At 39.3% G+C, this 10,042-nt stretch overlaps 1 protein-coding gene across 13 annotated transcripts in view; it reads right to left on the minus strand.

Moving 5' to 3' along the window:
• The window catches only part of TUT4 (terminal uridylyl transferase 4), a 99,161-nt gene extending 89,366 nt beyond the window's left edge, over nucleotides 1-9,795 (minus strand). For 10 of the 13 annotated variants that reach the window (XR_004954952.1, XM_016120308.2, XM_016120315.2 and 7 more), the window contains exons 1-2: nucleotides 9,585-9,795; nucleotides 9,284-9,437 (exon numbers count right to left, since the gene is read on the minus strand). The gene's annotated coding sequence lies outside the window, so the exon portion shown is untranslated. Of the gene's footprint in view, nucleotides 1-9,283; nucleotides 9,438-9,584 lie in introns of those variants that run through there. The other 3 variants (XM_016120316.2, XM_016120313.2, XM_016120317.2) reach the window with 2 other exon arrangements.
• Between the last annotated feature and the right edge of the window lie 247 nt (nucleotides 9,796-10,042).

The raw sequence follows: 10,042 nt of genomic DNA on the forward strand, positions 1-10,042 counted from the left end.
AATGGATAAACACAATGTGCTATATACATACAACAGAATATTATTCAGCTTTAAAAAAGGAGATTCTGATGCATGCTACAGCATGAACCTTGAAGGCACTGTGCTAAATGGAATAAGCCAATCACAAAAGGACAGATATTGTATGACTCTAATTATACAGAGTAGTCAAATTCCTAGAACGTAGAATGGTAGTTGCTAGGAGTTGGTGGGGAGAAAGATATAGGGAGTTACTACTTGAAAGGTACAGAGTTTTGGTTTGGGAAAAATTAAAAAGTTCTGAAGATAAACGGTGGTGACGGTTGCATAATAATGTAAGTGGACCTACAGATTAGGGAACTTTTCCACACTTAAAAATAATTAAAATGGTAAATTTTATGTTATGTACATTTTACAATTTCTTAATTTAAAAAAAAAAAGAAAAGAATCCACAAAATGAAAGGACTTTTTTGTAAATCATTTTTCTGATAAGGATCTAGTATACGAAACACATAAAGAACTCTTACGGCTTAACAATAAGAAGATAACTCAAATTTTTACTTATTTAAAATAACTGAATTTTTCAATTACAGTTGACATAAAATATTATATTAGTTTCAGGTATACAACAAAGTAATTCGATATTTATAAACTTACTAAGTGATCATCCCAATAAATCCAGTACCCATCTGATACCATACATAATTACAATATTATTGATTATATTCCTGATGCTATACTTTGACATTTCCATGACTATCTTGTAACTACCAATTTGTAGTTAATGCCTTCCCCTTTTTCATCCATCCTCCCAAACCCCTCCCATCTGGCAGCCATCAAAATGTTCTCTGTATTTATGAGTTTATTTTTCTGATTCCACATATAAGTGAAATCACATGGTATATTGTCTTTCTTTGTCTGGCTTATTTCACTTAGCGTAATACCCTCTAGGTCCATCCATGTTGTTGCAGATGGCAAGATTTCAATGCTTTTTAATGGCTGAGTAGTATTTAATTGTATATATGCATTGCTTCTTTATCCATTCATCTATCAATGGACACTTAGGTTGCTTGGCTATTGTAAATAATGCTGCAATGAACATATAAATGTATGTCTTTTTGAATTTGTGCTTTGAGTTTCTTGGAATACTCAGAAGTAGAATTACTGGGACTTTCTTTGTCTCTTGTTAGAGCCTTCATTTTAAAGTCTATTTTGTATGGTATAAGTATTGTGACCCCAGCTTTTTCTTCCCATTTCCATTTCATGAAATATATTTTTCTACCCCTTCAGTCTGTGTGTGTCTTTCAATGTGAAGTCTCTTGTAGGTAACATATGTAAAGGTCTTGTTTTCTTATCTATTCAGCCACCCTTTGTTTTTTGATTGGAGGACTTAATCCATTTACATTTAAAGTAACTTGATAGATACATAGTTATTGGCATTTTATTATTCACATTTTTGATACATATTTTTTCTTCTTCAAGAAATCCCTTTAACATTTCTTGTAGTATTGGTTTGGTGGTGATGAACTCCTTTGGCTTTATCTTGTCTTGAGATGCTGTTTATCTGTACTTAGACTCTAAATGACAGCTTTGCTGGGTAGAGTAATCTTGGTTGTAGGTCTCTGTTTTTCATCACTTTGAATATTTCATGCCAATCCCTTCTGGCCTGCAAAGTTTCTGTTGAGAAATCAGCTGACAGCCATGGGTGCTCCCCTGTAGGTATCTAACTGCTTTTCTCTTGCTTTTAAGATTCTTTTTTTGTCTTTAACCTTTGGCATTTTAATTTTGATGTGTCTTAATATGGGCCTCTTCGGGTTCATCTTGTTTGGGACTCACTGATTCCTGAGCTTGTATGTCTATTTCTTTCACCAGATTAGGGAACTTTTCCATCATTATTTCTTCAAATGAGTTTTCAATTTCTTGTTCTCTCTTCTCTTTCTGATATCCCCTATGATGCACATGTAAATATGCTTAATATTGTCCCAAAGGCTCCTTAAACTATCTTCATTTTTTTGGATTTTTTCCTTTTGCTCTTCTGATTGGGTGTTTTCTGCTATCTTATCTTCCAAATCGTTGATTTGATCCTCTACATCATCTGATTTACTGTTGATTCCTTCTCATACATTCTTCATTTCAGTTACTGTATTTTTTATTTATGATTTTATGTTTTCTATCTTCATTTTTACATTTTCTATCTCTTTGTTAAAGTGCTCAGCGAGTTCATCTACCCTCCCCTTAAGTTCACTGAGCATCCTTATAACCAGTGTTCTGCACTCTGTGTCTGGTAGATTGCTTGTCTCCAATTTGTTTATTCTTCTTCTGGAGCTTTGTCTTGATCTCACATTTTGGGACATGTTTGTCTCCTCATTTTGGCTGCCTCCCTTTATTTGTTTCTACATATTGGTCTTGGTTGAATGGCTTTATGTAGTAGGTATGTAGTACAGTCTCCTTCCTGGTCACCTGAGCCAAGTGTTCCAGATGCGTCCCTTGCATGGGTATTGTGTGCCCTCCTGCTGTAGTTGAGCCTTGGATGCTGTCTGCATATCAATGGCAGGGACTGACTCTCAGGCTGATTAAATGTGAGGACTGGCTGTGGCTACAGTGAAGAAGCTGTTGTGCAGGGGTTTGCCCTACACAGCAGGATTCACTTTAACAAGGCTATGGTGCCTGCTCAGTCTGCCCTTGGTGTGTCATTTGTGGAGGTGGTTGGATGGTGCTCTGGTGTGGTCTGAAGCTGGTCACCAGGTGTGCTGGTTCAGTGCCCTCCTAGGAGGAGCTCTGGTGTAGACCAAGGTTAGACACTGCCTATGCACTCCTTATCTAAAGCCACTAGGTATGAGCTACAAAAAGAAATGCAGATGGTTGTCACTTGTGTGTTGGGCTTAGAGGTGCCTGGGAGAGGCTAAGCTGTAAACCAAGGCCAACTACCACTAGTGCAGGGCCTGGGGTAGCTTAGCAAAAGGTATGGGGCAGGTCAAGGCAAGATGCTGCTTGTTTGGGGTTTGTGAACCTTTGAGAGGTTTTAAGAAAGTCTGGAGCAGGAGCCCAGACAAGCTGTTTGTATGGAAAAGCCATGGGAAGTGATTTGAGTGGGCCCACAAGCAAGGTGGGGTGGGGTCTCAGGGAATTACCAGGGCTGGGCAATAGGTATTAGCTGAGTTGATGGAGACTCAGATATGGCACCTGCAGGCTGGGTGGCAGGAGAGCTCAGCAGAGGAACAATGGCTTCTGCCAGCACTTCTGTCTGGGAGAAAGCTGCTTCTCCAGCCCTCAACCTGAAACCAGACAATTCAGTTCTTTCCTCTATGTCCCTGGCACTTTTCAAGCTGCTGCCCCAGCACTGCAGCTCATAGTGCGCAAGTTCATCAGTAAGTAAGTCTGTGAATGGCCCTTTAAGAGGACTGCCTGGGACTCCAACAGCCCTCCCTTTCACTCAGCCACAATTTCCACTAGTTTTCACAGCCAGAAATTATGTAGACTTCTCTTCCAGGCACTGGAAGCACTGACTGGGGAGCCTGTGTGGGCTGGGATCCTTTGCTCCTCAGGGGAAACCTCTGCAGCCAAGATTTCTCTACTTTTAACCACTACACGTGGGCATGGGATCAGCCCTTTCCACGTCTCACCCCTCCTACCAGTCTCAAAGTGGCTTCTTCTATATAGCCTTACTAATAGGACTTCTGTTCAGCTAGCCTTCAGGTGATTCTCAATGCTGGTTGTTCTGTAGTTTACTTGAAATTTTGATGTGGTTATGGAAAGAGCCCAGCACAGCATTTACCTACTACGCCATCTTGACCAGAAGCTCTAACCCAAATTTTTAAATGGGCAAAGAATATGAATTAACATTTCTCCAAATAAGATATACAAATGGCAAACAGGCATATGAAGAGGTGTTCAGTATCATTAGTCATAAGGGAAATGCAAATCAAAACCACAATGAGATACCACTTCACCTGTTAGAACAGCTAAAATTTAAAAAATGGACAATAACAAGTGTTGAAGATGTGGAGAAATTTAACCTTCATACATTATTAGTGGGCACAGCCTCATGGAAAATAGTTTGGCAAGTCCTTGTAAACGAAAACATAAATGAATCAAAACACACAGCAATTCCACTTCTGGGTATATGTTAAAGAAAAAGGAAAACATACTTCTAAACAAAAACTTTTACATGAATATTCATGGCAAGAGTATTCATAATAGCCAGAGTGGAAAACCCAAATGTCTATCAAATGATGAATGTATAAACAAAACATGGTAGCTCTATAGAATGTAATATTATTCAGCCATAAAAAGGAATGAAATGCTAATACATGATACAATATGGATAACCCTTGAAAACATTATGCTCAGTGAAAGAAGCCAGCCACAAAAAGCCATATGTTGCATGATTCCATTTATATGAAATGTCCAGAATAGGGAAATCCATAGATGGAAAGTAGCTTAGTGATTGCCAAAGGCTGGAGGTATGGGAGAGGGAAGGGGAATGACTGCTAATAGGCACAGGGATTCTTTTTGGGAAGATGAAAATGTTCTGGAATCAGTAGTGATGATTACTTAATCTTATGAATATATACTGTACTATACACTTTAGAAGGGCAAATTGTATGGTGTTGTAAATTATATCTCAAGAAAAAGAAAAAAAATATATACTTCATATTTCATTAGCCATCAAAGTAATAATGCTTTCACGTCAAGTAGGTATTACTCTACATTCCAGATAATAGGAGATGGAAAAAGGCAAATATTATTTTATTATTATTATGACAAGTTATGACTTATAGAACCCCCCCAAGAGGTCCCCAAACATAGGGTGACTACTACTAGCCTAAACTAACACAAAGCACAAGACTGAAGCTTAAAGACTGATTAATTTTAATCATTTATTATTTATTATTTAAACTATTATTATTTATTATTTAAACTATTATTATTTATTATTTAAACTATTATTTATTATTTAAACTATTATTATTTATTATTTAAACTATTATTTAAATTATTTAAACTACAGTGTACACAGCTCAGACTGACAAAATGCACTCAGATTTCATTATGTATAATTCATACTTTAGGTTCTTAAAAAATATTTTTTGACAATCTATATGAGTATACTGAATTTAACACGCTCTGCATACTAAATTTTGACAACCTAAAATTGAGATGCAACATAGTATACTGGTTAAGAGCTCTGACTCTAGACGTAGACATCTGGAGTTCAAATCCTAACTATGCAGCAAACTAACTATGAGATCTTGCCCAAGGTACTTAAAACCCTTCTGCGCCTACTTACCTCACCTGTAAATGAGAACAACATAAAAAAGGTTGTTGTGTGGATTGAGTTAATACTTCTAAGATCTTTAGAAAGAAATTAGCACAGGGTAACTGTGCAGTAAGTTATGTCTTATCATTATAAATCAAATACTCATTCAAAACTCTCAGGCTATTGTGACTTCCAAACATACCTATTTCTTTTTGAAAATAGAGGCTACTTTGTGTAAAGATTAGGACTTTGCCCATCTTTATTGATGAACACTGAGCTTGCAGGAATGTTTCTTCTTCAGTCAGCTCACACTCCCCAATGCCTTATCCTATTGCTTTCTAGTGTTAAAGTAGAAACAGTCAACTAACCCAAGCCAAAGAATAAAAAACTTCTTAAGTAACCATAACAAGGTGTTTTCTCTCAGAGGTATTTATTCTCAAAAGAGTCTTCTAAGATACTACATCAATAAGATTTGACTAACGGGATTCGCAAAACATCAGTCTGAAATAGAGAAAGTAGAGCGAGGAGAAGAGAGTGGCTTGGAAAAGATGGCTAGACTATCCAGACTGAAAATAGGTAAAATCTGTTGGTGAGGAAGCGGAAAAGAAATACTAAACTAAAGCTGAGAAAACGTACTTTCAGTTACTGCTCAACTACTACCTCACTTGGTGATCTTGTTTTACAAGATAAACACCCAAATGCCTTAATTTAACATATACAATAACTTTCAAAACCAGACTGCTACTTCCAATCATTTATCTCATTGCTATATCCATAAATCCTCAATTCTTGCCACACCAAATTTCCAAATTTCTCACTCTTTCCTACACACTAAGCCCCATAACAACTTATCATTTTTGCATACGTTACTCCTCAGCTCTGGAATGACCTCTCTGGCCCCTTCTCCACCTAGCAAACTCCTATTCATCCCTCAAAAGCCAGCTTTTTCCTTCCGAATGCCTATAATCTAGTATATTACAATTTATCTATATCTATATGTATATTGAGTTCCCTGAGAGATTATCTTTAATAATTTTCTATATCTAAATCCTAGCAGTGTCTAACATAAAGTCCAAATGCAAATGTTTGATGAAATTAATAAATAATGAACAAATGATGAGCAACCTTAGGCAGTTTCTTCTATATATTTAAGAGAATACTTGATATATGAGAGAAGCAATATATATAATAGGCAGAACACACAGAGCTGCTTTGAATCTTTCTGATTCTATGATCTTAAGCAAATTACTTAACCTCTGAGTCAGAGATTCCTCATCTACAAAACAGGTTTCATAGGGTTGTTAAATTGAACAGCGAGGGGGGGGGGGTGCATAAACATGTCTAGCACTATGCCCATAACAAGACAAATGTTAGTTCCCTTTTCTCTCCCCCTTTAACACACAGGATAATTGTGAACATCCACTGAAATAAGCTGATATAAAAACAATTTGGAAACCATAACATATCATATGAATTAACTCTCTCACTTAAGGGGAAAAAATCTAAACTGTTCATCTTTGCATTTACATACCTTTTCTTCTTTTTAGATTTGTAAGAAACACTCAGAGACATTATGCTGGTTTTTAAACATTTCCCCAACTTATACAATTACCTAGGATTCTAAAATTAAAACTTAGTTTATTAGAAACAATTCTAATTCACTTAGTTCAGTGTAAACAATCCTAATTCCTTTAAATTAAGAAAAAAGTCTATATATCCAGCTTTAAACTAGTGTCCTTTTCCCTTGCCTGTTTTAGGTCTTTCTAGAGTAGTTCTTTTTTAGAATATAATTCTAATCTGTAGTAATGACTTTAACTAAATTTTGTAACATCTATGAATTCAAGCATTTGTAGTTTAGAAAGGAACATCTCACTGAATTGTTCTATCAAAATGGTCTGATTTTTAAGGATTGATAAAATTTAATGCCATCAGCATTTACAGGTAAGTCTCATTTCTCTGAAACCAGAAACTTTCTGCAGAAAATAAATGCAAACACCTTTCTATACCCATAGACCCTGATATGACATTCTAAAAAGAACAGAACATAATTAACAGTGCTTATTACGCATGTCAAGGTTAACTTTGAGGTCACAAAAAGTTCTCTAATTACTTACTAAAATAAATCTGCTTTGAGAAGTAATAAAAATTCTCTTTAAACAGCTTTTCATTAATTATAAATTTTGATTTTAAAAAATTCTAAAACTGTAACGTAGACTACACTGTTCTAGCTAAATTATCTTTTAAAATGTTAATTCTAAGGGTGATTTAAGATTTACAAAATTAAACTTTTGTGCATGATAACATCTTGTTAATTTATCTGTATTAATAACAACTTGACCTAGGACAATGGAAAAACTTTAATTTCTTTTTTATTTAGTTATTTGCTAGACTTAAAATATTAAATGTCAATAACTTTCACTTCTCCTAGTGTATTATTTCAAGGAAGCTTTACTTTTTCATTTCCACACTAGTCAAATGAAAAACTGCAAATGGCAGGAAAATTTATCTGGAAGAGCTCTTTTTTAAAGCAAGTTCCTTTTGTTTATATTAAATATATTTTCAAATCATAAAATGACTTAAAATTCTTATCTTCCACAAAGCATGTGGTTTTTAAGAAGCACTCTTTAAATTTTATGAAAGCATTATAGTACACAAAACAGTAGTGAATTACCTTAAGCACAGATTTCTACATAAATCAATATTTCTTAATTTTACAAGTTGTGACTAATATGTACTAGGATGCAGTGTAGTGCAGCAATTCCTAAGAAAACATATAAGGGTTTTCTGGGCCTAAAGAAAATTTCAGCATACAGTTCACTCATACACAGAACATGCTGGCTGATAATAAACAAAAAAAAAAAAGTCAACTTTTTCTAAACCAGCCTACAATTCACCACCTTGGTATGGTATTCTCTCTAAATTATTATATCCAACGGGGATTATCGAATTTTATTAGCTAATAGTTCTCATTACTTTAAGAACAGAAACAGGATATGTTTCACCAGTGTTACACATTTCGCTACTACAAGTCTTGGGTGGGGGGGGAATCTTTGGAAACAAAAGGTAATCTGATCCACTCCAGCTAATTACTGGATACCAACGATATACAATTCGAACTGCATTTCTGGACACTAAAAAGATTTCAAAAGGAAGTAAAACGTCAAATGTGTAAGGAATTTTTGTTATCGAAAATATAACAAAATCAGGAAACATGGTATACCGAAACTATGATCTCGTGCAAGGTACAAAATTTATGTAATTAAAGATTTGTTGTTAAAATAACAGTAATTCATCCCATTCGGGTACGACTGGAAGTCCTGATGATGCGCTTCTTTCAGGTCTAAATATCTCATTCTTTTGCAATCCAGATACCAAAAGGACCTTGAACCTCTCGTGGAGGAGTGCAATACACTCGGCGAGTGCTGTTTACAAATACGAAACTCAGAGTTTCCCCACGTCAAATGCGTTCATACCACCATTCGACTGGGGCGGGGGTGGGGGTAGACGGGAGGGAAGGCGGGCGAGCAAGAAACGAAATCCACACAGACAACTCTGCCTTCTCTTGACAAGGGTGAGCCCAGAGAAAATAGAGGTATTATCTGTGTGTATATTTGTTATATATGTATGTCTACATCTAAGCAAGGATGAAAGAGAAGCACATGACGCGGAATCCTACCGGACCCAAGAGAATACTCACGCCAATTCCGTTAACTCAAAACCCGCCTCCCAGGTCTACAGGTTTCGGCCCGGGACTGAGAGCCCCAAGCAGCCTCTCAGTGGAGTTCGGCCCCAAAGTGCCCCAATGCCGTCCTCAGGCCGCCCAGGCCACCGCCCCTACCTCCCTTATCTCTGCCTTCCACTGGATACCGAAACCCATTCCAGAAAAGAAAGAAGTGTCAGGCCCCGAGGGGGCGGCTGAGACCCGCTCCAGCCCTGCCCCCGACACCTGCGAGGCGCGGCACCTGAGGGCAAACAGGGGGCCGCCGGGCCTGCCCCGAGCACACCCCCTCGGCGCCCGGTGCTTCGCCGCGGCCAGAACCTCCGTACCTGCGAGGCCTGCGAGCTACAGGCGCGCGCGGCGCCTCCTCATCTCAATGGCTCCCGCTCCCCCTCCGCCTCCCGCTGCCGCTGCCGCCTTCGCCGCTGGAGGCCGGGAGACGACGAGCTCAGGACTCCACCGCCATGTCCGCCGCGCCGCGAACTGCATTGTGGGGGGGGGAAGGGGAGGGGAGGGGGAGGAAGGAGAGGGAGAGAAAGAGGAGGACCCGCTGAAGGGAGGGGGCCAAAGGAGAAGGAGAAGGGGAGAGGGGGAGGGGAAAGTGGGATGGATCCCAGAATGGAGCCCTACCCGGAGGTGGGGTAGGAGAGCGAAGCGGGGTAGACCCCGGAGAGGAGACGCAGGGTCCAGGAGTGCGCCCTTCCTTGGTTCTGGGGCGCCCCTGGACACCAGTTAAGCTGGAGCTGGGGTAGTAAACACCAGTGGGGGAGGGGCAACGTTCGGGGGCTTGTAGTGGCAGCGGGAAACAATGAGGAGGGGTCGATGTGAGAGTGCAGTGCATTCGCTCACGCTGAGGGAAGTGGCGGGCGCGGGAGGACACTAGTTAGCCCGCGAGGAGGGGGCGGGGCACTCTAGCGTTGGGGAAGGACCGAAGTCTCTGGCTCGCGGGGAGGGGCGGGGCCACCGAGCGCTGGTCCGGAGGTCCCGCTCCCTGACGGGGCCCCACTAGGGAGTGGCGCGAGGACACCCGCGTCCACGAGGAGGCCAGGATCGCGGGCCCTGCCGCGCTGCTCAAGCTGGCTCCTGGG

This window comes from Rousettus aegyptiacus, unplaced genomic scaffold (genome assembly GCF_014176215.1).
Source record: "Rousettus aegyptiacus isolate mRouAeg1 unplaced genomic scaffold, mRouAeg1.p scaffold_m13_p_1, whole genome shotgun sequence".
Classification (NCBI taxonomy): domain Eukaryota; kingdom Metazoa; phylum Chordata; class Mammalia; order Chiroptera; family Pteropodidae; genus Rousettus; species Rousettus aegyptiacus.